The sequence below is a fragment of the Globicephala melas genome, chromosome 13, assembly GCF_963455315.2.
Source record: "Globicephala melas chromosome 13, mGloMel1.2, whole genome shotgun sequence".
Classification (NCBI taxonomy): Eukaryota; Metazoa; Chordata; class Mammalia; order Artiodactyla; family Delphinidae; genus Globicephala; species Globicephala melas.
The window spans coordinates 7,418,197-7,445,001 of NC_083326.1; the positions used below are offsets into that span (position 1 = coordinate 7,418,197).

The 26,805-nt window shown below is 42.4% G+C and overlaps 2 long non-coding RNA genes across 2 annotated transcripts; one reads left to right on the plus strand and one right to left on the minus strand.

The window, feature by feature from the left end:
* Window positions 1-248: 248 nt before the first annotated feature.
* On the minus strand, window positions 249-26,688 carry LOC132598331 (uncharacterized). The gene is made up of 3 exons (XR_009566366.1): window positions 26,531-26,688; window positions 2,385-2,497; window positions 249-1,289 (listed from the first exon to the last, which is right to left on the minus strand). It is a non-coding gene; the product is annotated as an uncharacterized lncRNA (long non-coding RNA).
* LOC138842947 (uncharacterized) lies at window positions 2,350-11,788 on the plus strand. The gene is made up of 3 exons (XR_011377965.1): window positions 2,350-3,584; window positions 6,035-6,214; window positions 11,619-11,788. It is a non-coding gene; the product is annotated as an uncharacterized lncRNA (long non-coding RNA).
* Window positions 26,689-26,805: the final 117 nt, after the last annotated feature.

Sequence of the window (26,805 nt, forward strand, 5' to 3'; positions counted from 1 at the left end):
CAAAAGCAAGAATGAAACATGCTTCCCCAGAGCCTCCAGATAAGAGCCCAGCCCCTGTTAACACCTTAATTTTGGGATTGTGAGACCCTAAGCAGAAAACTCAGTCAACAACTAGAAACCCCCTCCCTCACAATGGACTTCTCATCTACAAAATTGTGAGATAATAAATATATGGTATTTTAAGCTGCTAATTTTGTTGGTATTTTGTTATGCAACAATAGAAAACGAATATAGTCACTATGTAATTTTCAAACACGGTTTTATTGAGATATAATTTACATACTCACAATTTATTCAAGTGTACACTTCAATGACTTTCAGTATATTCACAGAGTTGTACAATCACTGTCATTAATTTTAGAACATTTTCATCACCCAGAAAAGAAACCCCTTACTCTTTAACTATCACCCCTCAGCTTCCCGTCCCCCTAGCCCTAGGCAAGCACCAATTTACTTTCTGTCTCTGTGGATTTGCCTATTCTGGACATTTCATATAAATGGAATCATACAGTACATGATCTTCTGGTTTCTTTCACTTAGCATAATGTTTCAAGGTTCATCCAAGTTTATGTCCATGTATCAGAACTTCATTCCTTTTCATGGCTGAATAATAAGTAGTCCGTTGTGTGGATATACCATATTTTGTTTAGCTATCCATCAGTTGATGGATCAGGCTTGACTCTTTTTTTCTGTAATTGTGGTTTAAAAAAACCACAAAAAACCTGCAATAATATAAATTTACCCTAACAATTTTCAAGTGTATATTACAGTATTGTTAACTATATACATATTGTTGTACAATGGATCTCAAGTAGTTTTTCATCTTGCATGACTGAAAATTTATGCCCATTGAACAACAACCCCCTGCTTCCCTGTCCCCCCAGCCTCTGGCAATCACCAATCGCTACGTAATTTTTGGTACACAATTTGGACATGGTTCGAAAACTTGAGTAACATTATTATTACAAAGTTATTTTCATCCCCATTTACTCACTTATAAAACAAGATTCTCAGGGCTCACATCTATAAAAATGAAAACTAGAGATAGTATGGGTACTGAACCTGGTCATGCTTTAGTGTTAAGTAATATTTATCAATGGTCTTGGGCTGCACTCCACAGGCCTACAAGGCCTGTGCTTGCCCAGCTTCAAGACCAATAAAAGAGCCCGGAGTCAGCAACAGAGACAATGGTTTAATGGATGGAGCTTACACGTCTGAAGCAAGGTCCTGGAGCGACACCCCATCGTGTGTGGCAGCCAGCAGTCAGGACATGGTAGCTGTCTTCGTCTCTGGGGGAAGGGGAGATTACCAGTTATAGGGGAATTAATGTCAGGTGGACTCATTAGTTACCAGGGAAACCAGTAGAGGGGCACGCCCCTCACTGTCCCTTTGACAAGAACAATCACCAGCTGGGGCCTGGACCAAATACATAGGAAGGTCAGTCATGTGCATAGGGTTTTGGTAAAGCAGGCACTGATCTAGCAGAGGATGTACAACAGCCATCTTAAGTGGCCTGACCATAAAAATGGACACAGAACTGATTGTAAAAAAAGGAAAAAAACCGACTCATTGATCTCACTTAAGAAATGTATTTCCGGGGCTTCCTTGGTGGTGCAGTGGTTAGGAATCCGCCTGCCAATGCAGGGGACACGGGTTTGAGCCCTGGTTCATGCTGCAGAGCAGCTAGGCCCATGCGCCACAACTACTGAGCCTGTGCTCTAGAGCCCGCGCACCCAGAGGCGGGGCTCCAAGACGAGAGAGGCCACCCCAACGAGAGGCCCGCGCACGACAATGAAGAGTAGCCCCCGCTCACCGCAACTAAAAAGAAAGCCCACACACAGCACCGAAGACCCAACACAGCCAAAAATAAATTAAAAAAAAAAAATGTATTTCCAATAAAACTTAACTTTTCATATTAGTAACTTGTAATTAGGTTATTTCGATCAATTATAACTACTTATAATTTTAATAATAAGTCAATCCATAAGAAATTTTTTGGTCACAAGAAATATAAAAAAATTGTTTTCAATATATTCAGATTTTTGTTACAGGAAAATATGATAGAGTGATCAATAAAAGTATGCAAAAAAGCATAAAAGGGCTTCCCTGGTGGCGCAGTGGTTGAGAGTCCGCCTGCCGATGCAGGGGACACGGGTTCGTGCCCTGGTCCGGAAGGATCCCACGTGCCGCGGAGCGGCTGGGCCCGTGAGCCATGGCCACTGAGCCTGCGCGTCTGGAGCCTGTGCTCCACAACGGCAGAGGCCACAATGGTGAGAGGCCCGCGTACCGCCAAAAAAAAAAAAAAAAGCATAAGAATACTATTAATTAAGGTAAGTAGAATGGAAAACAATCAAAAGGAGAACAGGAATGATGAAATATTTTACCGGGAGGACCACTGGCGTAGTAGATGGGAGCATAGACTCTGAAGTAAAACTGCAGTGTGGTCTTGAATAAATTATTTCATCTCTCTTTTGCCTTAGTTTCTTCATCTGTGAATCTGGAATGGTAATAGGATTGCCATGAATAAACTGTTATGAAGATTAAATGATTTAACATAGATAAACAATTAAAACCGATAGTACTATATACAAGTTAGACATTATCATTGTCAAACCTCAGATCTGAGCCCGGGGTGTTCCCTCATCATTCACTTCAGCTTTAACTCCCATGGAGTTTGGAAACTGCCCTTAGAGTACTCCACCAACCCAGAGGGTGAGTAGGGAGTACCTACAACCCCCCAGTTTAGGAAGGTTGGGTCCAGGACACATTGCTTTGAATCTGTTTAGGCCACTAGCCACATGTGCTACTAAGCATCTGAAATGTGACTAGTCCAAACCAAGATGTACTATAAGTGGAAAATATTCCCTGGATTTCACACAATATGAGAAAAAGAATATAAAATATTTCAATCATTTTTTACATTGATTATGTGTTGAAATGATATTTTGGACATATTAGGTTAAATAAAATGTATTATTAAAATTAATTTCACCTGTCACTTGACTTTTTTAATGTGCCTACCAAACAATTTAAAATGACATATGTGGTTCTCCTTGTATTTCAACTGTACAGTTCTTTACACAGTCCACCTCAAGGTCAGCAGTCAGAGTGATCCCTTAGAAAGATAATTAAGGTCACATCGCTACTCTGCTCAAAATTCCCCAATAATATTGCGTCTCACTCAAGAGTAAAGGTCAAAATCCCAACCAAGTTCTACCAGGTCCTAAGTGATCAGCCCTAACCACTGCCACCTCCAATCTCCCTGGTCTAGGGTGGGACCAAGATTTTGCCAAACCTGAGGCTTACACCATAGGTGAACAGGAGGGAAAGGAAAGAGGAACGTGGGTCCTTGTTAAGGAAAAGAATGCAAACTACAAATATAAAATTAGTTACAGAATTGATGTTAATTTAGAATTAGAAAATAAATCTCAACAATTTAATTCAGATCCCTTTCTTCTGATATCTCTTTAGGCAATTTATCAGACGTGCTTACACAGAGATTCTTCCAGATTGCAGCCTGGCTCCACCACCCCATCTAGAACTCTCCACGACTCCCAAAATTCCCCTCAGGAACAGAGGTCCAGGCAAGTGTCATTGGCTTCGTGGTAAATCTCACTCTGCTCCAATCTCATCTCCTATCATCCTCTGCTCTTTCTGTCACCTCGCTGTTCCTCACACCAAGCGTGTGCCCACCTTAGGGCTTTTCTACTTACTGTTTCCTGAGCTTGAAACATTCCATCCCCAGCTACATTCATAGCTCGCCCTCTCATTTCCTTCGGGTCTCTGCTCAAATGTCATCTCATCAGAGCAGCCTGACCTAGATAGACACTCAAAAAAATCTGTTGAATGAATGCATGTATATAAACTGAATGACAGGGAGACCCCTATCATTTTTCAATATGAAATCATTTCTTCAAGGAAATAATTCACTCTGCACCCCCAGCCCATATCCTCATGGTAAATAGGAAGTGAAGTCACAGGACATTCTATTCCTTTCTATCTGTGTCTTTCTAGAAGAGCAGTTTAGCATGGTGGCTAAGAGTGCGATGTTTGAAATCCTAGCTCTGTCAGTAGCATGTGACCTTGCGCAAGGTCACTTAGTTTCTATGAGATTCAGTGTCTTCCTCTGTAAACTGGATACTATAACAGTATCTGTCTCACAGCGGTGTTGGGAGGATTAAATGGGTTGATATGAGTAAAACACTAAGAATAGTGCCCGGCATATAGTAAGTTCTCAAAAAATATTGGTAAACAATAGCATATGTAAATTATATAGACTATAAACTCCTCAAAAGCGGGAGCCCTGCATTCTTTGTAGCTCAGCTAACATGTAGAGCCCACTCAAGATTTTTCTACCGGTTTGGCTCAGCGGTATTAATTTATTAGCACATGCAGGCATTGTCTTGCTTGCTGGTTTCTCCATCTGCTCTAAATTTAGTACTAAATAAAGACAGTTGTGGGGTGGAGGAGATTTTAGAGATCTCTGGTCCAAATCCATTGGGCTTTTGTTTTGTTCAAAAGCTGTAATCTAGACAGAATTTAGAAATATCTGCTGAAGACTGTTTTTAGGCATGTGTTGCAGAAATTTGTAGCATCTATTTACATTGTTATGTGTATCCATACTTTGAATCTTCAACCATTTGCATATGGCAATATCCTGATATTCCAAATTTGATGTTACTCTGTATATGAGCCCACATAATTCCTAACTCATTATAATGTATGGATATTAAATCAATTGATTTATGAGAAGCAATCCACTTTTTCAATCTTAGAAGTAGAACAGTCACAATTCTACAATCCCAGGTTTAAATAAAGATGTCTAGGAGTAGGGTTCCATTATTAAACTTTACATTTGTTTTAGTGCATAATAATACCTTATGTCTGTATACCTTGTTTAATGTTTACAATCACCCAGTAAGGTAGGCAGGTAGGGGAGTATCATGAATCTCATTTTATAGATGAAGAAATTAGAACCAAGAGGTGTTAACTGACTTGCCTAAGTTTACTAAGTGGTAATAAATGGCAGAGCCAAGACTATATTCAGTTTTCTGACTATTAGCCAGTGTCCTTTTCCACTCTCCGGGCAGAGGGAAAAGTTAGGAATTCTTCCACCAAGTTTTACAGCCAGACTGTACGAAGGACCTGACAGTACTCACCAACGGTGGTCTGTGTGTAAAGGCTCCTTTGGTCAGTCCCAGTTTGTAATGCTATAGGCCCATCCCCTTGGCAATGAAGATTTATACCAGGAAAATGTTGCAGATAACTGTGTTTAACTGCATCTGCTAGAACCGAGAAACTTTGGGATTGAAAGATCAAAAACAATCATTGAAAAAATAACTTGAATAGTGGTGGGGAATCTTCCAATCAAGTACTCAACCTCTTTGCTCCTTACTTCAAGCTAAAGATGCCTATGAAACCCCACATAATGTGGCAGCAGAAGATATTTTTGTAGACAGAACTTTGAATAAAAACAATCATAGTTTTGCAGAGTCTGTTTTCACTGGAAGAGAGCCACCACCCCAGAATTTCTTGTCACTAAATAGTTAGGAGGGAACAGGATCAGAAGTAGAAAGAGAAGTAGCCTGAACATACAGCTGATGGGGATGGACTCTACTTGGTTTATGATGTAAAGGAGTTAGCATGAGTGGTAGGGACAGAATGACTAAAATCTCCATGCGGTTAGCATATATATTCTGATCAGATGAGTGTAAACTGGCATAGACAAGTATGAAACATTTGATGTTGGACATAGAAAGGGGTGAAGAGAAAGCCAGACAATGTAAGGGATCTATTCCACATAACACCCCAGTATGATAGTTAGGAGCCTTTATATTTTAGAGGACTGAATACCCATTCAATGAGCTTGAACAATAACAGAATTTATCGATTTCTTACAAGTCCAAAGAACAGGGATGGTACCAGCATCAGATGCAACTGGTTCCAGAGCTCAGAGGAATCAGGGTTTTCCCTCTCTCTCCTTCTAACTTTTAACTCTGTTCTCCTCTGTTTGTTATCCCCTTTCCTACTGCAGATGGGCTTCCTCCGTGTAGTCAGAGATGGTTGCCAGCAAAGGCAGGCCAATGATCCATCCTAGCACAGCAATCCCAGCACAAAGAAAAAGCATGGCTTCCATGTATAAATTCACAGAGAAGGATTGTGATTGGCCAGTGTGAGCCATATGTCCACCCATGGACCAGTCTCAAACACTCAGGTGAGTTCCAGGATTCATCAATCCTTGGTCATGTCTCCACATGCAAATCAAAGCAAGCAGATGGGGTCTGTTACCAGAAAACTGGTGATGAGGAATTTGGCTGGGCTATCACCATCCACTATAGTAGTAGTTCCAAAATTTGTCTGAAGGTAAAAATCACCTGGACCTTTGTTAGAAAACAGATTCCTGGGCTTCCCACTCAGACCAATGCAATCAGAATTTACAGGGGAGAAGAATGGTAATTTGTACATTTAACAAATAACCCAGGTGTATTAGTTTACTACTGCTGCTGTAACTAATTACCAAAATCCTTAGTGACTTAAAGCAACATAAATTTATTATGTTACAGCTCTGGAGATGAGAAGTCCAGAATCAGTTTCAATGGACGAATGTCAGAGTGTGGAAAGGACTGGTTTCTTCAGTAGACTCTGAGGGGAAAATTAATTTCTTGCCTTTTTCAGCTCCTAGTGGCTTTCTAACAACAAGGCTTTTTTTTTTTTCCTTTTTATCTTTGACTGCGTTGGGTCTTTGTTGCTGCACGTGGGCTTTCTCTAGCTGCGGCGAGCAGGGGCTACTCTTCGTTGCGGTGTGTGGGCTTCTCATTGTGGTGGCTTCTCTTGTTGTGGAGCACAGGCTCTAGGCGCACGGGCTTCAGTAGATGTGGCATGTGGGCTCAGTAGTTGTGGCTCACGGGCTCTAGAGCGCAGGCTCAGTAGTTGTGGCACACAGGCTTAGTTACTCTGCGGCATGTGGGATCTTCCTGGACCAGGGATCAAACCCGTGTGCCCTGCATTGGCAGGCAGATTCTTAACCACTGCGCCACCAGGGAAGTCCCTCATAGTGGCTTTCTAGTGGTATTCCTTGCCTTGTGGCTCCATTTTCCATCTTCAAAGTGCACCACTTCAACTTCTGGTTGCAACGTCACATTGCTTTCCCTTTGACTCCAAATCCTCCTGTGTCTCATTAGTCAGGATTATTATGATTACATAAGGCCCACCCAGATAATCCAGGATAATCTCTCCACCTCAATATCCTAATTTAATCACATCCGAAAAGTCCCTTTTGCCATATAAGGTAATATTCATAGGTTCTTATTATCAGGCAAGGCTGAGAAACACCACAAGGAATGGTTAGTTAACATAAGAACTGCAACATAAATATTCCAAACTATAAATACTGTAGAAGAATAACTAATTATTTAACTGTATATAATATATAGATGCCCAAATTGGGTGTCCCAACCACCATGTTTTGGCATGTACCAATAATTCATGATATTTTATTGTTGTATAGTGGATCATTGAATGAATTTACCACAATCTGTTTGTACATTCACCTGTGGATGGACATTGGGTTATTTCCAGTTTTTGGCTATTTTGAATAAAGATGCTATGAACATTTGTGTACAGGTCCTTGTGAAGACATATTTTCAACTTGGGGCAGTGGGATAAACATCTAAGAGTGGAATTTCTGGGTATGGTAAATGTATATTTAATATATATATATATATTTTTTTTGTGGTACGCGGGCCTCTCACTGTTGTGGCCCCTCCCGTTGCGGAGCACAGGCCCCGGACGCACAGGCTCAGCGGCCATGGCTCACGGGCCCAGCCGCTCCGGGGCTCGTGGGATCCTCCCGGACCGGGGCACGAACCCGTGTCCCCTGCATCGGCAGGTGGACTCTCAACCACTGCGCCACCAGGGAAGCCCTATATTTAATTTTTTAAGATACTGCCAAACTGCTTTCCAAAGTGACTGTCCCATTTTACACACCTACCAGCATTCCAGGCACTCCACACCCTTGTTAGCTCTTGGCATGGCAAGTCATTTTAATTTTATCTATCCTAGTAGGCATAAAGAGGTGTCTCACTGTAGGTTTAATTTGCATTTCACTGATGACTATTACTATTGAGCCTCTTTTCAATAGTATATTTTTGCCATTTGTATATTTTCTTTAGGCATTTTGTTTTCTTTGTCTTATTTCCCTCCCATCACTCTTTCCTGATTTTTTTTTTTTTTTAAGATCCTGCTAATGCAAATGCCCTTAAAGTAGCGGTGGTGGCTTCATCCGTGGTGGTTTCTGCTAAGTGAGGCCTTGGAAGGAAGTGATGATGGTAGATGAGATTGAGGAGGTGGGTCTGGTGTGGTCAATGCTGAGGGCAGAGTAGGGAGGAGCTGTGAGCGGTTACAGATCAGGAAAAGCTAGGACAAGAGCAGCTGTAGTTTGGGCAGAAATGAAAGCCTTCCCCATCACCTTAGGGCTCTCCTCCCTCAGTTGTTCCTGTCAAAGTTTTATTATTTGCAACCAAAAGAGTAGTAACTAATATAACCTAACAGGTCACTGTGCTCCCTAGCCATCTGATCCAATATAAATCCTGACAATCCTGAGTAGTAGCTATGAGACTTCTTTGGATGTTTATCTTCTGAGCCTTTGTTTCCTTATCTATAAAAAAAAAGAGTTAATGGCCATCATCAAAAAGTCTACAAATAAATGCTGGAGAGGGTGTGGAGGAAAGGGGATCCTCCTACACTGTTGGTGGGAATGTAGATTGGTGCAGCCACTGTGGAGAACAGTACGAAGGTTCCTTAAAAAACTAAAGATAGAACTACCATGTGATCCTGCAATCCCACTCCTGGGCATATATCCGGAAAAGAAGAAAACTCTAATTCGAAAAGATACACGCACCCCAATGTTCATAGAGACACTATTTACAAAAGCCAGTCTAAGTGTCCATTGACAGATGAATGGATAAAGAAGATGTGGTATATATATATATACAGTGGAATATTACTAAGCCATAGAAAATAATGAAATAATGCCATTTGCAGCAACACAAATGGACGTAGAGATGATCATACTAAGTGAAGTCAGACAAAGACAAATATTATATGATATCACTTATATGTGGAATATAAAAATTAGTACAAATGAACTTATTTATAAAACAGAAACAGACTCACAGACATAGAAAACAAACTTATGGTTACCAAAGGGGAAGGGGCAGGGATAAATTGGGCGTATGGGATTAACAGATGCACACTACCATATATAAAATAGATAAACAGGGCTTCCCTGGTGGCGCAGTCGTTGGGAGTCCGCCTGCTGATGCAGGGAACACGGGTTCGTGCCCCGGTCCGGGAAGATCCCACGTGCCGTGGAGCGGCTGGGCCCGTGAGCCATGGCCGCTGAGCCTGCGCGTCCGGAGCCTGTGCTCCGCCACGGGAGAGGCCACAACAGTGAGAGGCCTGCGTACCACAAAAAAAAAAAAAAAAAAGGTAAACAACAAAGATTTACTGTATAGCACAGGGACCTATATTCAGTATCTTGTAATAAACTGTAATGGAAAAGAATACAGATATATACATATATAAGCATAACCGAATCACTTTGCTGTACACCTGCAACTAACAAAATATTGTAAATCAACTATATTTCAATTAAAAAAATTTATTTTAATTTAATAAATTAATTTAAAATGTTAATGGCACCTTCCTCACAGAATTATTGAATAGCTGACATGAGATCACACGTGCAAAAATGCTTAGCAAATTTTTAAGTGCCCAAAGGGTGTAAAGTGTTGTTGCTCCTATGATTGTTAACCAGGAAGTGACTGACAAGTGCTGGCAATCAGTCATCTTGTGAAAGGGTATTCCCTTTCTAGATCCCTTTTGCCAACTTCATTACGTACATCCAGGTGAAAAAGTCTGAGAGCCACTTGGAAATAAGAGTTTGCCAAAAAGGGATGGGGCAAAACTAATCTTTGATTCCTGAATGTAGCTCATTTGATTCTCACAACAGCCTTAAGTTTCTTTTGAGGATAAGCTCAGGAGTGGAACTGCTGGGGTTTAGGGCTACCCAGCCTTATCCTCACGCAGTAATGCCCAGGGCTCTCCTGAATGACCACGCCAGGAGCAGTCACTTACACTCCCATTGGGAGCACCTTAAGCATCCTGTTGCCCCACCCACTGCCAGCAGTTAATGGCATCTGATTTTCTTTTCTCCAATCTGAGAGGTGTAAAATGGTATTTAGTTTTGATTTACATTTCACTGATTACTAATGAGGTTAAACATCTCTTAGTAGACTTATTAGTAATTCAGGTTTCTCCTGTGAATTGCCTCTTCCTATCCTATGCTCATTTAGTTTTGTCAGATTCCCTGTCTTTTCCTTAAAGCTATCTTAAAGGACTTTTTTTGAATATTGTAAGTATTTATTTTGTGTTGATTTTGAACATTACAAATAACTTTTCCCAACTGACCACTTGTCTGTTAGTTCCATTTATGATGGCCTCCATAGGACAGAAATATTTAATTTTGATTTCATCAAATCTATGGATTTTTTTTCCCCTTAAAATTTGTGAATTTGGCCTCTTTTTAAAATTTATTTTATTTATTTTTGGCTGTGTTGGGTCTTCGTTACCGTGCGTGGGCTTTCTCTAGCTGCGGCGAGCCGGGGCTACTCTTTCATTGCGGTGCACAGGCTTCTCATTGCAGTGGCTTCTCTTGTTGCGGAGCACGGACTCTAGGCACACGGGCTTCAGTAGTTGTGGCATGGGGGCTCAGTAGTTGTGGCTCACAGGGGCTCAGTAGTTGTGGCTCACAGGCTCTAGAGCGCAGGCTCAGTAGTTGTGGTGCACGGGCTTAGTTGCTCTGCAGCATGTGGAATCTTCCCGGACCAGGGCTCGAACCCGTGTCCCCTGCAATGGCAGGTGGATTCTTAACCACTGTGCCACCAGGGAAGCCCCACATACATTCAATTCAAGTTCAGAAGTATGTAACCTCATCCATCTTACATGTATATCTCCTTTCTGCCATGTCAAAATCTCAGTTCTCAATGACACCAATATACTCATTTCCTTTATCCTTCTTTTCAACAAATTATTTTTTGATTTTGCTATTCATATTTATTGCTTTTCTTTCCTCTCCCCCACCATCATCAAATATCATTGATTTTTGCCCTTATCTTTATGGGCTTTTGCATTGAACGCTTAGCTCATTTGGTTTCAATATTTCTTGTTTGTTAAATAAGTGCATGTGGCACTATATATCCCTTTTAAGGACTACCTTACATATACTTTGACACGTGGTGTTTCATTTTTTTTGTAATTTTCCTTATTTTAATATCTTTATTCTGGTATTTAATAGTATTTTTTGCATTTTCAGATTTTTAGGAATTTTAAGCTATCCTTTTGTTATTGATTTCTAAATATATTGCATTCTTCATTAGAGAACATGGGCTGTATGATGTTAACTCTTTGGAATTTATTGAGGTGCACGACTAGTACATGACTGATCTTTGAGACTATTCCATATATTCTTGGAAAGAATATATATTCTTTATTTGTTGAGTATAAAGCTCTCTAACAGACTGAGCTTACTAATTGAGTCATTAAAATATGCTTTATAGGGGCTTCCCTGGTGGTGCAGTAGTTAAAAATCCACCTGCCAATGCAGGGGACACAGTTTCGAGCCCTGGTCCGGGAAGATCACACATGCTGTGGAGCAACTAAGCCTGTGCGCCACAACTACTGAGCCTGCTCTCTAAAACCCGCAAGCCACAACTACTGAGCCCGTGCGCCTAGAGCCAGTGCTCCGCAACAAGAGAAGCCACCGCAATGAGAAGCCAATGCACCACAACGAAGACCCAATGCAGCCAAAAATAAATAAATAAATAAAATTTACTTTTAAAAAATATATATATATTTCACTTTCTTAAAAAAAACTATTTGATCCATCAGTTTCTAAGGTAATACACACAGTCCCTGACCTATGATGGTTCAGCTTAAGATTTTTCAAATATACGATGATGGGAAAGCTATACAATTTCAGTAGAAACTGTACTTTGAATCTTGAACTTTGATCTTTTCCTGGGCTGTCGACATGCAGTACAATACTCTCTCCTGATGCTGGGCAGTGGCAGTGAATCATAGTTCCCAGTCAGCCACAAGATCACCAGGGTGAACAACTGATACATTTACAACCATTCTGTACCCATACAACCACTTTGTTTTTCACTTTCAGTATGGTATTCAGTAAATTACATGAAGTATTCAACACTTTATTATATAAAATAGGCTTTGTGTTAGATAATTTTACCCAACTGTTGGCTAATGTTAAGTGTTCTGAGCTTGCTTAAGGTAGGCTAGGCTAAGCTATGATCAATAGTTTAGGTGTATTAAACGTGTTTTCAACTTTTTATCAGGATATAACCCCACAGTAAGTTAAGGAAGATCTCTATATTAAATGTCCAATTACGGTTGTTGATTCTTCTATCAGTTGTTGCTTTATATTTTTTTGAAGTGATATTGTTAAGTGCATATATTTTATAATCTTTATAGCTTCTCAGTCTATACTGCATATGAAGTCCTCTTTGTCCCTTAGGATGTTTTCTACTTTAAGGTCTATATTGAGTAATATTAAATGGAGTTCTTTTGGTTCATATTTACCCTGTATCTCTTTTTCCATCTCTTAATATTCAAATAATGATTCACTGGGCACTTCCCTAAGCAGTGCTGTATAAGAGCATGGCAAGCATCAGGATGCCCCTGAGTCCAAGTTCAGCTCCTACGGTTGCAATCCTGCACTGCACCCTGCTCCTTTTCTTATTATTTTTCTCTCCCACGACTGTCTTGTTCATATTATATCCCTATCTTGGAGCACTGTAGCTGACACCTAGTAGGCACTCAGTAAATATTTGTTCAATATGAATGCCCTCAAGAGCATACAGCCTTATTAGGAAAATGAGATCCCTTCAAGAATAACTTATGGAGCACTTACTACATGCTAAATCTTTCCCACATGTATTACCTCTTTGACCTTATCTCCATCCTTGCTCCTCTCTCTTACCCTGTCCTATCTGCACTGATCCTACTGTTGTCACATTAACACACTAGGCTCATTTCTACTTCAGGATCTTTATACCTGCTCTCCCCAGATTTTTGCATAGCTCACTCCTTTACACCTCAGGTCTGCTCAGATGTCACCTCTTCAGACAACCTTCCCTAATCACCCTATTTAAAATACTACTCCACCCTCTCTCCAAATCTAGTCATTCTCTATGATCTTTTTGAAAAAAAAATCACTATTTAATATTATATTATTTGTTTGGCTACGTTTATTTTCTGTAGAATGTAAGTGCTTTAAAGACAAAGAATTTGTCTCATACACCACTACATCCCCATCTAGAGCAGTGCCTGGCAAACAGTAGACACAATAAATTTTTGTTGGAGAGAATTTTCAGTTAATTCTCAGGGAAAAAACGTTAAAGAAGTATGATGATACCTATTTTTACAGATGAAGTAACTAAAGCCGAGAAGATTCAGTAACTTGCCTAGGAACACAGTGATGGAGAAGGATTTGAACACAGGTCCCTTGACTCCAAAGCTCATCCATAACGCCCACCGCTATTTTATTGTCTCCTAATGAAGGAGAACGCAAACACACAAGATGGTAGGAAGTCAGGTGCCAGTTGGGGGCTTGTGGTTTTTTGGATGAGATCAGCTGAGACGAAGTCACTGGTAGACAGAGGGTTGGGCCCTACGGATGACTGAGAGTTGGAAAAGTGGGGAAGGGAGGGAGGCAAACCCTAGGCCTGGCCTGTGATTGCCCACTGTGGCTTTTTCCTTTGCTGAAGAATCAGTTCTGATTTGCTCCCTGGGGGAGCAGTTAGGGCAGGCTGTAGGGGAGGAGGGCATGAGCCTGCCTTCCAGGGCCTTTGGGTCAAACCCTCCAACAAAGAACCCTATCCCAGGGGACTTTGTGGACTGTGGTTAGGATAGGATTTAGGACCTGCATTCTAACTAACCAGCATAGCCTCAGGCAAGTTCAGACCAGAACCTCCCCTGCAAAGCCATTTATCTATGTGCTGGGGAGGGCAGATGGGCATCCAGGCTGGAGGGGGCTTCTGAGCCAGGCCATCTTTTTTAGAGAGGATCGGTGTTATTGTTGAACCAGGTAGGAGCTGACCTGATAACCAGCATCCCTGAAAAGGAGAGAGAGGAAACAGCTCTGACCACCAGTGGCCTCCAGGGCCTTCTCATTTCCTTGGCGATTAAAGATACGTACATGGATATGCAGGTACCCAGCAATGGAGGAGTCTCGCGCCACCTCAGAAAGGGCTGTGGCCCCCTCGCAACTTAGGAGCAGACCCTGGATCCTGCAGTGCTTCTCCACCAGGTTCACCTTGCAGGCCAGGCTCCGGCAAGCTCTGGGTAGCCATAGGCAGGGAGGGAGCGGAGGGCAGGAAGTGTGGGGACAGTTAAAAGGTAGCAGCTGAGCTGCATAAGTTGCTTGTATATTTTGGAGAAAACCATAATTCAAAAAGAGTCATGTACCACAATGTTCATTGTAGCTCTACTTACAATAGCCAGGACATGGAAGCAACCTAAGTGTCCATCGACAGGTGAATGGATAAAGAAGATGTGGCACATATATACAATGCAATATTACTCAGCCATAAAAGGAAACAAAATTGAGTTATTTGTAATGAGGTAGATGGGCCTAGAGACTGTCATACAGAGTGAAGTAAGTCAGAAAGTGAAAAACCAATACCATATGCTAACACATATATATGGAATCTAAAAAAAAAAAAAGGTTCTGAAGAATCTAGGGGCAGGACAGGAATAAAGATGCAGACGTAGAGAATGGACTTGAGGACATGGGAGGGGGAAGGGGAAGCTGGGATGAAGTGAGAGAGTGGCATGGACATACATACACTACCAAATGTAAAACAGATAGCTAGTAGGAAGCAGCCGCATAGCACAGGGAGATTAGCTTGGTGCTTTGTGACCCCCTAGAGGGGTGGGATAGGGAGGGTGGGAGGAAGACACCAGAGCACGGGGAAACGGGGATATATGTATATGTATAGCTGATTCACTTCGTGATACAGCAGAAACTAACACACCGTTGTAAAGCAATTATACTCCAATAAAGATGTTAAAAAAAAAGGCAGCAGCTGGGTGCAGCTTAGCAGAAGTGCCAGGGAAGTGAAAGTCAGCCAGGCAAAGGAAAGGGGAAGAGGCAAAAGCAGAGAGGCAGCAGCTGCCACTGGGAAAAAGGGAAAGAAAACGCTCAGAGCAGTGGCAAGTGTTCTGGGAGCCTCAGAGAGGTGAGGGCTCTGCCGGCCTCCTTTTCTTGGAAGAGGGGGACTGAAGGGCTGAGTCTTGGAACCAGGTGTCTTTACCCTTCACACGGCTCCTTCCTGAGGGTTAGATGTGGGGCGTGTGCTGCTGAGATGCTCACAGCATCCTTCTTCTCCTTCAAGTACCTCCCCTCTAAAAGGTGCCACTTGATTATCCTCAAATCTCTAAGAAAATAGTAACTGTAGTTTTGGTTCAAGGTAAAGCTAATGATTTTCCTCAAGGTTGTCTCCCAGGAAAAATGCTTCACAAATAAAAGATGTTGGTGATGTTAAGGTATAATAGTTTCCCCCTTAGAGCTGAAAGCTACAATCCCTTTGTACAAATATTCATTATAAAATTCTTACATCCCTAAAATGATACCATAGCACAAATGCCAACTCTTTTTTGTTTGTTTGTTTTTGCTTTTGATGATATCATCATTTATAGCACTCCCTGCCTGCAATGTTCCCTCTTGTGCCTGTGACTTGAGGACATGGGGAGGGGGAAGGGTAAGCTGGGACGAAGTGAGAGAGTGGCATGGACATATATACACTACCGAATGTAAAACAGATAGCTAGTGGGAAGCAGCTGCATAGCACAGGGAGATCAGCTCGATGCTTTGTGAGACTGTTAGATGCCAAGTTCACTTGTTGGGCTAAAAACTGTCTAGATTTAAGGCTGATTTGGAGTCTCCTAGGGAAGGGGAAAGACTGGATAAATTATAAGCCTTTCAGTTAATGTTCATCACCATTCAATTCCTTACTCTAAAGTGTGGCATCCAGTAGGCTCACTCTGCATGTACATTGAATGAAAGGATGTTTGAAAAAAGAAAGCTGACCTTATGATTGAAAACCATTTGAAGTGCATAGAATCAAAACTGTGGACTGTCTCCTAAATGTTCCTTACCATTATTCCCCTCCCCAATAAAATTTGCATTTTATTTTATTATTATTTTATTTATTTATTTATTTTGTGGTACGCAGGCCTCTCACTGCTGTGGCCTCTCCCATTGCGGAGCACAGGCTCTGGACGCGCAGGCTCAGCGGCCATGGCTCACGGGCCCAGCCGCTCCGCGGCATGTGGGATCTTCCCGGACCGGGGCACGAACTTGTGTCCCCTGCATCAGCAGGGGGACTCTCAACCACTGCGCCATCAAGGAAGCCCTAAAATTTGCATTTTAGCCCCTATAGTTCTGGGCCCTAGAGTCTACCTTGCCTCTGGAACTCTGATCCAGGGAGCAGCAGTATCGGCCTCATTTGTGAACTTGTTAGAAATGTAGACACTCCAGCCCCACCTGGGATCCACTGAATCAGAATCTGCACTTTAACAAGATCCCCAAGTGATTTGTGGGCATGTTAAAAGTTGGAGAAACACTGCTCTAAAGCACCTGGTCCACCTCCTTCCTAAGGCACCTGATCAGGAGGCCCTCCAAGGCCCTGGCTTCAGCTTATAACTATAAGGGTCACCGGGCAGCTCCATACAGTACAGTGTGTGGTGGGCTGGAGCCTACAGAGTTCAAATTCCAGCTCTGCTGCTAAAGGAACTTTATCACATGGGCAAGTGACTTAAAAAATTCAACTTACAGAAAACTTGCAAGAATAGTACAAAGAACTTCTGTATACCTTTATCCCTATTCACCAATTATAATGTTAACATTTTGCCACATATGCTTTAATATTTTCTCTCTCTACCTATATAAATATTATTAATGTTTCTGAACTCTTGGAGGGTTAGTTGCATACACTGGTATGCCTTCCCCCTTAATACTTCAGTGTGTACTTCCTAAGAACAAGGACATTCTCTTACATCATCACAACACCAGGGCCAGATCCAGGGGGAGGCGAGCAAGGCCTGGGAGTGAGTGATCCCAAGGGGGGGCTTCCTTGAATTTTGCACACTAGGAGTCTTGCTTGCCACACCTAGTCCTGGCCCTACACACTACAGTCATCAAAATCAGGAAATCTAACATTGATTCTGTTGCCCATATTACAATTTTGTCAATTGTCCCAATAATGTCCTCGATGGCATTTTTTTCCCCACACCCAATTCAGAATCACGCGTATAGTTGTCATGTCTATTGAGTCTCCTTCAATCTAGAACCATTCTCTAGTCTGTCATGATATTGACATTTTTGAAAAAATAAAGATCAGTTCTTGGGCTTCCCTGGTGGCGCAGTGGTTGAGAGCCCGCCTGCCGATGCAGGGGACACGGGTTCATGCCCCGGTCCCGGAAGATCCCACATGCCGCGGAGCGGCTGGGCCCGTGAGCCATGGCCGCTGAGCCTGCGTGTCCAGAGCCTGTGCTCCGCAACGGGAGAGGCCACAACAGTGAGAGGCCCACTCTTATAGAATGTCCCTCAACATGGGGACAAGTTTTTTAAATCTCCTGATGGTTCAGTTTAACCACCTGTAGATTGAGACTTGAGACAGGACAGGTGTGGGTGGATTAAAAAGTTGCTATTACTGATTAGGAGCTTGTTGGTACCATGCTAAGTGCTTTACATGCATTATCTCATTAAGTCCTCCCTACAGCTCTGTGACAAAGGCTGTCTTTTTACCCCCGTTTCACAGATGAAGAAACTGAGGCTTGGAATAATTTGTCCAATGTAAGGAGTGAAATGGGGACCTGAACCAAGTCAGTCTGCCTCCAAGGACTATTTGCTTAGTAAACATGACAGTGATGCTTACCTAAATTTATGTAACATAAAATTCACCATTTTGGAAATTCCCTGGCTGTCCAGTGGTTAGGATTCAGCGCTTCCACTGCTGGGACCCCGGGTTCAATCCCTGGCGGGGGAACTAAGATCCCACAAGCCAAAAAAAAAAGAAAATTCACCATTTTATTTCCCCCCCCATTTATTGAGATATAATTGATATATAACATCATTTAAGTTTCAAGTGTACAAAGTGATGATTTGATACATGTATATATCACAAAATGATTACCATTATAAGGTTAATAAATCTATCACCTCACATAATTACATTGTTTTTTCTTCTGTGGTGAGAACATGTAAGATCTACTCTCTTAGCAACTTTTAAGTATACAATACAGTATTGTTAACAATAGTCAGCATATACTATTAGGTCCCCAGAACTTATTCATCTTATAATTAGAAACTGGTACTTTTGTCCAACATCTCCCTACTTCCCCTGCCCCCCAGCCCCTGTCAACCACCACTTTACTCTCTGTTTCTATGAGTTTTAATATTTTAAAGTGTACAATTCTGTGTCTTTTAGTACAGTCACAATTTTGTACAACCATCAGCACCATCTAATGCCAGAACATTTCCATCACCCCAAAAAGAAACCATATATTTCCCAATTCCCCTCTCTCCTATCCCCAGACACCCACTAATCTACTTTCTGTTTCTATGGATTTGCATATACATACAATATAATACTACTGAACAGTAAAAAGGAACTAACTACTGATACACACAGTAACATTTTGGATCTCCAAAACAACTGAGTGAAAGAATCCAGATACAAAAATCTGCATACTCTAAGATTTCATTTATATGAGATTCTAGAAAAACCAAAACCTTAGCAACAGCAGACATGTCAGTGGTTACCTGGGGTCTGGAGTACGGAGGTGAGGACTGACTGCAGAGGGACAGAAGGGAACATTTTGGAGTGATGAAAGTGTTCTAAAACTGGATTGTGGTGGAGGTTATACGATGTATGCATTTACCCAAATTCATCTCTCTACCTAAAAAAGTTTGTAAATGTAAAATTATACCTCAATAAAACTGTAAAAAAAAAAAACCCAAACATACCTGTCTTCCATTGTTCAACTCATCAACATGTCTTCCTTCATAGGCTGGCCCCGAATCTATCTTCCCAGCCTCATCTCCCACCTCTCCCCTCCGTGCATTCACTCAACAAATATTCTAACATTCCATGCAAGGCCCAGTGTTAGGCACTCTGGAGGGAGTGAGAGAAGAGAACCTCTGTCCTCAGGGAACTCACAGTCTAGTCTGGGAGCAGAAAGAAAGGGTGCTCAACCTTGAAAAACATCAGGGGTCCTAGAGGATCACTGAGTCTTATAGGAGAGGAAGAAGAAGATATGTTCCAGTCGCTTTCAATTTCAAGTTGCAAACAAGTTTCAATTTAATTTTTTGAATAGGGAATACATTCACATGGTTCAAAAACAAAAGAAAGTGTACAGTGAAAACTTTCCTCCCACCCATCCCCCATCTGCCCACTTCCCACTCCATTCCACACAACCACAGCTGTCATAAATACACATTACTTTTTCTCCTTTTTAACAGAAAAGATAGCATAATATACACATTGTCCTGGGCCTTGCTTTGTCATTTGGCAGTAAACCTTGGAGATCTTTCCATACAGGTACAGCAGAAAACTTTACTCTGACAGTTATATAGTGTTCCTTCGTATGGATGTGCCATAATTTATTTATCCAGCCTCCTTTTGGTAAGCATTTGAGTTATTCCCAACAGCCTGTTACGGCAAACAATGCCATAGTAAGTAATCTCTTATAAGTAGTATATTATGTTTTGTTTTGTATATGGCCAAATATATCTGTGGCTACATATTGAAATTTCTTTAAATCATTTACAAACACACCAACCACTTCCGCATCTCTAGGCTGTTTTCTCTGCCTTGAAATTCCCCGCTCAATCCCTTTCTACTGGCAAACTCCTGCTTTATCTCAAGATCTAGCTCAAATGTCACTGTCTTGTGAAGATTTCTGAACTCCCGCAGGCAAGATGGGGTTGCTCTTTCTCTTTTCTCTCACATATTCCATCCCCACATCACCAGAATTGTCTACTAACACTTCACTCTTCCCCCACTTGACTGGGAGGTACTCAAGGGCATGTGCTATAGTAGATTTATCTCAGAAGCCCTTAGAACTCAGTACCTGGTAGATATTGAATAAAACGTTCATCGCATGAACGGTTAGGACTGACAAAGACGGCTCGCATTGCTCCTGTCCCTCACTTTCAGCTGCCTCCCAGCCTCTGTTAATACTTAGAGGACTGCCATCAGACAAAGGTGGGCCAGGATTTCCCTTCCCCTCCCACCTGATTCCTTCCTTCCTGCTTTCACCCCTTTCCCCCCTCAGGAATCTGTCCACAGCTGCCCTTGTGGCCCTTGCTGGATCTAGCTATTACGGTGGAGAAGGAAGGAAGGAAGGAAGGAAGGAAGGGAGGGAGGGAGGGAGGGAGGAGGGAGGGGGGAGGGGGGAGGGAGGGGGAGGGAGGAGGGAGGGGAGGGAGGGGAAGGGGGAGGGAGGGGAGGGGGGAGGGGAGGGGAGGGGGAGGGGAGGGGGAGGGAGGGGAGGGGGAGGGGGAGGGGAGGGGGAGGAGGAGGGGAGGGAGGGGGAGGGGAGGGAGGGGGAGGGGGAGGGAGAGAGGGGAGGGGAGGGGGGAGGGGGAGGGGGGAGGAGGGGAGGGAGGGAGGGAAGGAAGGAAGGGAGGGAGGGAAGGAAGGAAGGAAGGAAGGAAAGAAGGAAGGAAAGAAGGAAGGAAGGAAGGGGAGAAAGAAAAGAAAGCGAAAGAAAAGAAAGAGAGAGAGAAAAGAAAGGAAAAGAAAGAAAGAGCAAAAGCAAGCAAGGAACTGGAGCCTTGGCTCCACCCATCTTCTCCCTTCCCCATCAAGCCTGGCTTTGGCCGCCTCTAAAGCTAAAACAACAAATCACCTGATAGTCAAATGCACAACAGTCAGCCTCAAGCATAACTTCCTACACTTTAAGCCAGAGGAGATGACAGAGTTTACTATAGTGCTTTTAGGAATGTGGGAAACACAGTGTTCAGGTTAATCAATGTTAAGTGATCTTCAAAGGCAACTTGGATAATTGTAAAAAAAAACCCAAAACACTGGGTTAACCCCAAAGTGATCATGTACTACCTCTTGCCTGGAGCTGTTAATTGCTATGTCATTTCCACAAGAATACTGCATATTATTCTATTCCTTCCTAGGTGGGCAGTACAGGAGGTGAGAGCTCTCTGTCTCCATCTCTGGGATGAAAAGGTTAAAACTCTGTATTCTCCTCACCCTAGGGAAGCTCCAGTTCACAGGAGGTGGAGCCATCAAAGAAAACAAAAGGGAAAGAAAGCTTTCAAGCCTTTGCCTGCCCAGGACTGAGATGGATCTGGGAATTGAGACGTTTCACCCAGGGAGGTCTCAGGAAAGGTGGTAGCTTAGATCCTTTGGGGGCTGTGGTCTTCAAAATTTCTTGCTTACCTCCTAAAAGAAATTTGACAAACTATGTTTCTTCTTGTATTTTTAAAGGTCATATGTAAAATGTTTCATCTTAAGTTTAAATAATGGCAAAGTTTGTTATTTTTGGCATATTATAGGTACTGGCATTTAAAAATAAGATTGTTACATCATTCTTTAAGTGTATCCAAGGGAATCTAAATATCACGATGCATCTATCATCCATTTAAAAAATACATAAAAAGCATTTCTTTAAAAGAAGTTTAACATCATTCTTTATCTCTTTACCTTATATTTCCATTCCACTTGCCCCGGAACATTTTAATGTAATATTTTAGGCTGGAAAGTCTTTTATTGATCAGCCTATTTTATTTCCCTATAAAAATAAAAATAACTTTGAGTCTCTAAGTTTAAAACATTTATCTCAATTGTATTACCAATATAATTTTGTTATTCTTTTGGTTCAATTTTGAATATCTAATTTATCTAAATTACATACTATGAATTTTGATCAACCATTAAAGTGTAGAATATTTTTGCCAGAATAAAATAGGGTTCAGAGTCAACTCTATTTCTCATTTCCACTTGTATGGATAGAAGCATGAAACACCTTGTTCATTCATTCAACAAATATTTATTGAGCACCTCCTATATGTCAATAGGAACTCTAGGCACTTGGGATAACTTAGTAAACACTACAGATAAATCCCTGCTCTTGTGGAGCTTTCATTCTAGGGGGAGATGACAGACAATAAGCACTAAGCATAACACATAAGTAAATAAGACAGTATGTTAGAAGATAAGAGCTATGGGAAAAGATAGAGCAGGGTAAGGGTGATCTGGGGTGTAGAATGAGGGTTCAGAATAGGTTGTGATTTCAAAAAGGTCAGGGTGGGCCTCACTGAGAAGATGACATTTGACTAAAGTAAATGAGGGAATTAGCAATGCAGATATCTGGGGAAACATGTGTTCCAGGCAGAGGAAACAGCTAATGCAAAGGTCCTACCTTGGGAACCTGGCTGGTGTCTTCTAGGGTCAGCTAGGAGGTCAGTAAGTCTACAGCAGAGTCGTCCAAGAGAAGAGTAACAGGAGATGCAATTAGAGAGGTAATGATCCGAAGTGTGGTGACGGTGTAGATCTCATAGAACCCTGGAGACTATTTTAAGGATACAGACTTTTACTCTGAGTGAAATGAGGAGCCATTGCAGGGATTTAAGCAGAGGAATGATATGATCTGACTTGTATTTTAGGAGGATCACTCTGGCCGTTATGTTGAGAATAGACCCTAAGGGGCAAGCATGAAAGCAGGGAGAGCTTCTAGAAGACTAACCCAAGCATGAGATGATGGTGGAACAGACCAGGGGAAGCAGTGGAGGTGGTGAGGAATATTCTGACTCTGGACTAGACATGGGATGTATAAGAAAGAGGGAAGTCCAGCATGACTCCAGGGCTTTTGATCTGAGCAACTTGAAGGGTGGACTTCTCATCAACTGAGACAGGGAGGTTGTTGGGCTGAACAGATTTGAGGGAGGAGATGTGCAGTAGGCTGCTGGGTATCATAATCTGGAATTTAAATGAGAGGTCTGAGCTGAAGATATAAATTTGGGAGTTGTCATCATATATGATGATCTCATGTATCTTAGATGGTACTGAAAGTCAGGAGGCCTGATTAGATCACCAATGAAAGGTGAGTAGAGATAGAAAAGAGAAGAAATCCAAGGAATGAGCCCTGAGTCATTACAAGGTCTGGGAGAAGAGATGGAATCAACAAAGAAGAAAGAAGTAAGGGAATGAGGGATCTGATGAAGTGATGAGGAAGAAAACTAAGAGGGTGTAGTTAAAAAAAAGGTGAATCAAGTGGTTAGCTGTATCACTTGTTACAAAGAGGTCAATTTAAGATGATAATTGAGAATAGGTCATTGGACTTAGGCAATGTGAAGTTCATTGTTGACCTTGACAAGAACAGTTTTGACAAAGTGATAAGGATGAAAGCATGAATGGAGTGGGTTTAAGAGAGGGTGAGAGACCCTCTCAGCTGAAGACCTAAAATATGCCACATATGTAATCTCATGTGTGTTGTTATGATCCTATTACCTATGTATGTAGTCTTAACATATACATCATATTTGGCATGTTTTTCAACTTTATATTAAATGTATCATATGTTATGTATTTTGTTGCTCTAGAATGGGAGAAGAACTAGAGACAGCACAGAAAACTCTTTTAGGAGTTTCATTGCAAAGGAAGCAGAGAAATGGGGCAGTTACTGCCAGTGGAAGTGGGTCAAAGAGAAGATTTCGTAGGACTGGAGAAATAACAGCTGCTTATAAAAGTTTATGGGAATCACCCAGTAGAGAGGGAAACATTGATAAGATAGAGGAGGGAGGATAATTGGTGGAGTGATGGTGACACCCTTGATTAAGCAAGATGATATTGGGGTCTATTGCCTTAGCAGAGGGACTGGCTTTAGCGGGCAGCATGGAAAATTCACCTACGTAATGGAAGGGAAGGTGGAGAAGAGGTTACAGATGCTGGTATGTGGGTATGGGTAGATGAGATGGCGAGATTCTGTGTAAGTTTTCGTGTCGTTGCTTCAACTTTCTCACTGGAATAGGAAACAAGGTTATGAATCAAAAACAAGGATGAGAGGGAAGGAGGTACAGGTTGGAGGACAGAGAGGTACGACATCCAGAAGAATGGAGGAGGGAAGTAGAATTCCTGGGCAGCACTAAGGACCCACTTGAAGTTCCAGGTGATGAAATTAAAGTGAAACTAGCCAGCGTGATTGTGTTTTTCTTTAGCCACATTCAGATGTACGGGGGCTGATGTGAAGTAGATGGAGAGCTGGCTTGAATCAGGATTGTGGTTTTGCCCAGTAACGGCAAAGGGGGAAGAGGAAAGGGGGTTGAAGGTGTGGTGTGCCAGGGAGTGATTGTAATGACTGACCAGGAGTGTAAGCTGGATAAGGATGGGAGAGAGGATAAGCGGATTGCAGAGTTGTTGGAGTTCGAGTACTACAGGGAAATATGGAAATAGGAGGGGCTGTTCAGAGTGTGAGGGGTTTGAAACTGTGAAGAAGTTATTGAGTTTGATGAGGCTCTTGTGATTATGCCAAGTGAATAAGTGGCTGAGTTAGGGTAGGACAAGATCCTTGGAGGAGACGTCATGGAACTGAGAGGGCAGGGAATGGGGATGATTATCGGGTATATATTACAAACGCTTAGGATTAAGACTGAAATGGTACTGGAGTGACTGACAAGAGCAAATGATGAAAAAATGAAGAGAAATGAGAGCAATGATGAGGGATACTGAATGACAAGACTTAAAGCTGCAGGTTAATGGGGAGGAGAGAGAGGGATGGTCTGGAAGTATTGTGGAGGAGCAAGCAGGAGGCCTACCTCACCTCCAGGCCCAGTCTATGACGCTCATGGTTGAAAATACAGGACCTACGACTTGAGAGGGGGAGGGGAAGCAGTGCCCCAGGGGAAAGTCAGGTTTCCCTTAAACAAGGAAGCAACAGAACCTGAAGAAATTCTGAGGAGGTTGAGCTTATAGGAATTGTCCTTTGAATAAATAAATAGAGACTCTAATGTGGCCCCATATGATCCTGCCTCTAGGTGTTCATGTCCTGTGTGGTCTCCTTCCCCTGAGTGGGGGTGGGACTTGTGATTTGCTTCTGGCCAACAAAGTACGGCAAAGGTGACAAGATGCATGTGTATAGATAATTGCGAGAGATAGGAATGGAAGTTCAGATATAGCAATGTTATCAATTCTTTTAACTCCTTCTAAGGTATACTGCGAAAAATCAAATCACATAGTTAGGTTTTCCTTCAATTTTGTTGATAGCAAATAACTGAAAACCACCTGACTTGCAAGATAACTTATAACCATTCGCTTTGAGTCATTCACTTTCTCAGCACAGTCACCAATTTCTGACTTGTTCCTCTGCATTGTCCTGGAGGTTTTTTACATCTTGGATCGATGCACCTTAGTAATGGGTGAGAGTTTTTACTTTGGTTGGACAGCGGGAGTAGAACAGTTTTGAAAGGGGGATGCTGTGTCTTCAGGTGCTTTCTCAAGCTAAGCAATTTTTTTTTTTTTCTAAATCTTTGCCCACATGCAGCATGCGGGATCTCAGTTCCCCCACCAGGGATCGAACCCGTGCCCCCTGCATTGGGAGCATGGAGTGTTAACCACTGGACCGCCAGGGAAGTCCCAAGCTGAGCAATTTTAGACTATAGTACACATTGCAGTGAGGCATCTGGAAATGAATTCCCTTAAAACTAGTCTTGGAAAGTCTTCATAAACCCCAGGGAACACCAGTTTGAAGACACAGTTTTAGAGGCTGTCGTGCAGAAGAAGAAAGAGCCCAAGCTGTGAAAGAGACGACAGCATGGGATTAGGGAACTGGGTGTAAAACATAGGTTGGGGAATAGACAGTTTCTGGGTGACAAGACTTAAGACATGACTTTAGAGCCTTCCGACAGTAATTAGTCTTGGTGGGACCCCAACAGAAATATTTCCTGGTTGGTGAAAAAATATATATGTAATTAGTATGTGTTTTCTGAAATTTTAAAAATATCAAATAAATGCATTCATCCTGTAAAATTTTCAAATAAAAGAAGTATAAAGTCAAGAGCAGAGTTTACACCTTTCCCCACCCAGCTGGTAACCTAGTTAACAGGTGTCTTGTAGGACCTTGAAAGTCCCTTCCAACTCCGAGGTCTGACTAAATCTCTTCCAACAGGAACCACTGACTTTTCGTAACACCTGTCCAGGCTCTCAAACCTATGGTTCCATTATTGGCCTGCGCACCTTTTCAACCTAAGAAGGCATCTCAAGAGTTTAAACACATTTGGATCTAGTGACCCAGGGCTGCAGTCATCTTAGTCTCTTTCCAAAGTACTAAACCGCTACAACCACCTTCTCCCCAGAGCAAGCTATTAAAGTCTAATTTTTGTGCCCACGCTGGTCCTCATAAACGAGGCCCTTTTGATCGCTATTTATAAACTTACTGGACACCCACTACACGCCGAGTTCTCCCGCGCTGCTTGGGAACTTTTTGGCAAAGGGACGCCCATTTGTCTGATGACCACTCCCTCCAAGCAGCCTTTCCCCCGACCTTTGCGGGAAGTGCCCTCGGCCAGGGCGATCCCAGGTTGGGACTCGGGGCTCCCCGCCGACTGTGCTGCCCCGCGGGCGCCTGCGCAGAACGACCCTCGTCACTCCGGCTGGAGGCGGGGGCAGCCAAGAGAAAGGAAAGCTGAGGGGGAAAAGGGCCAAACCCTGA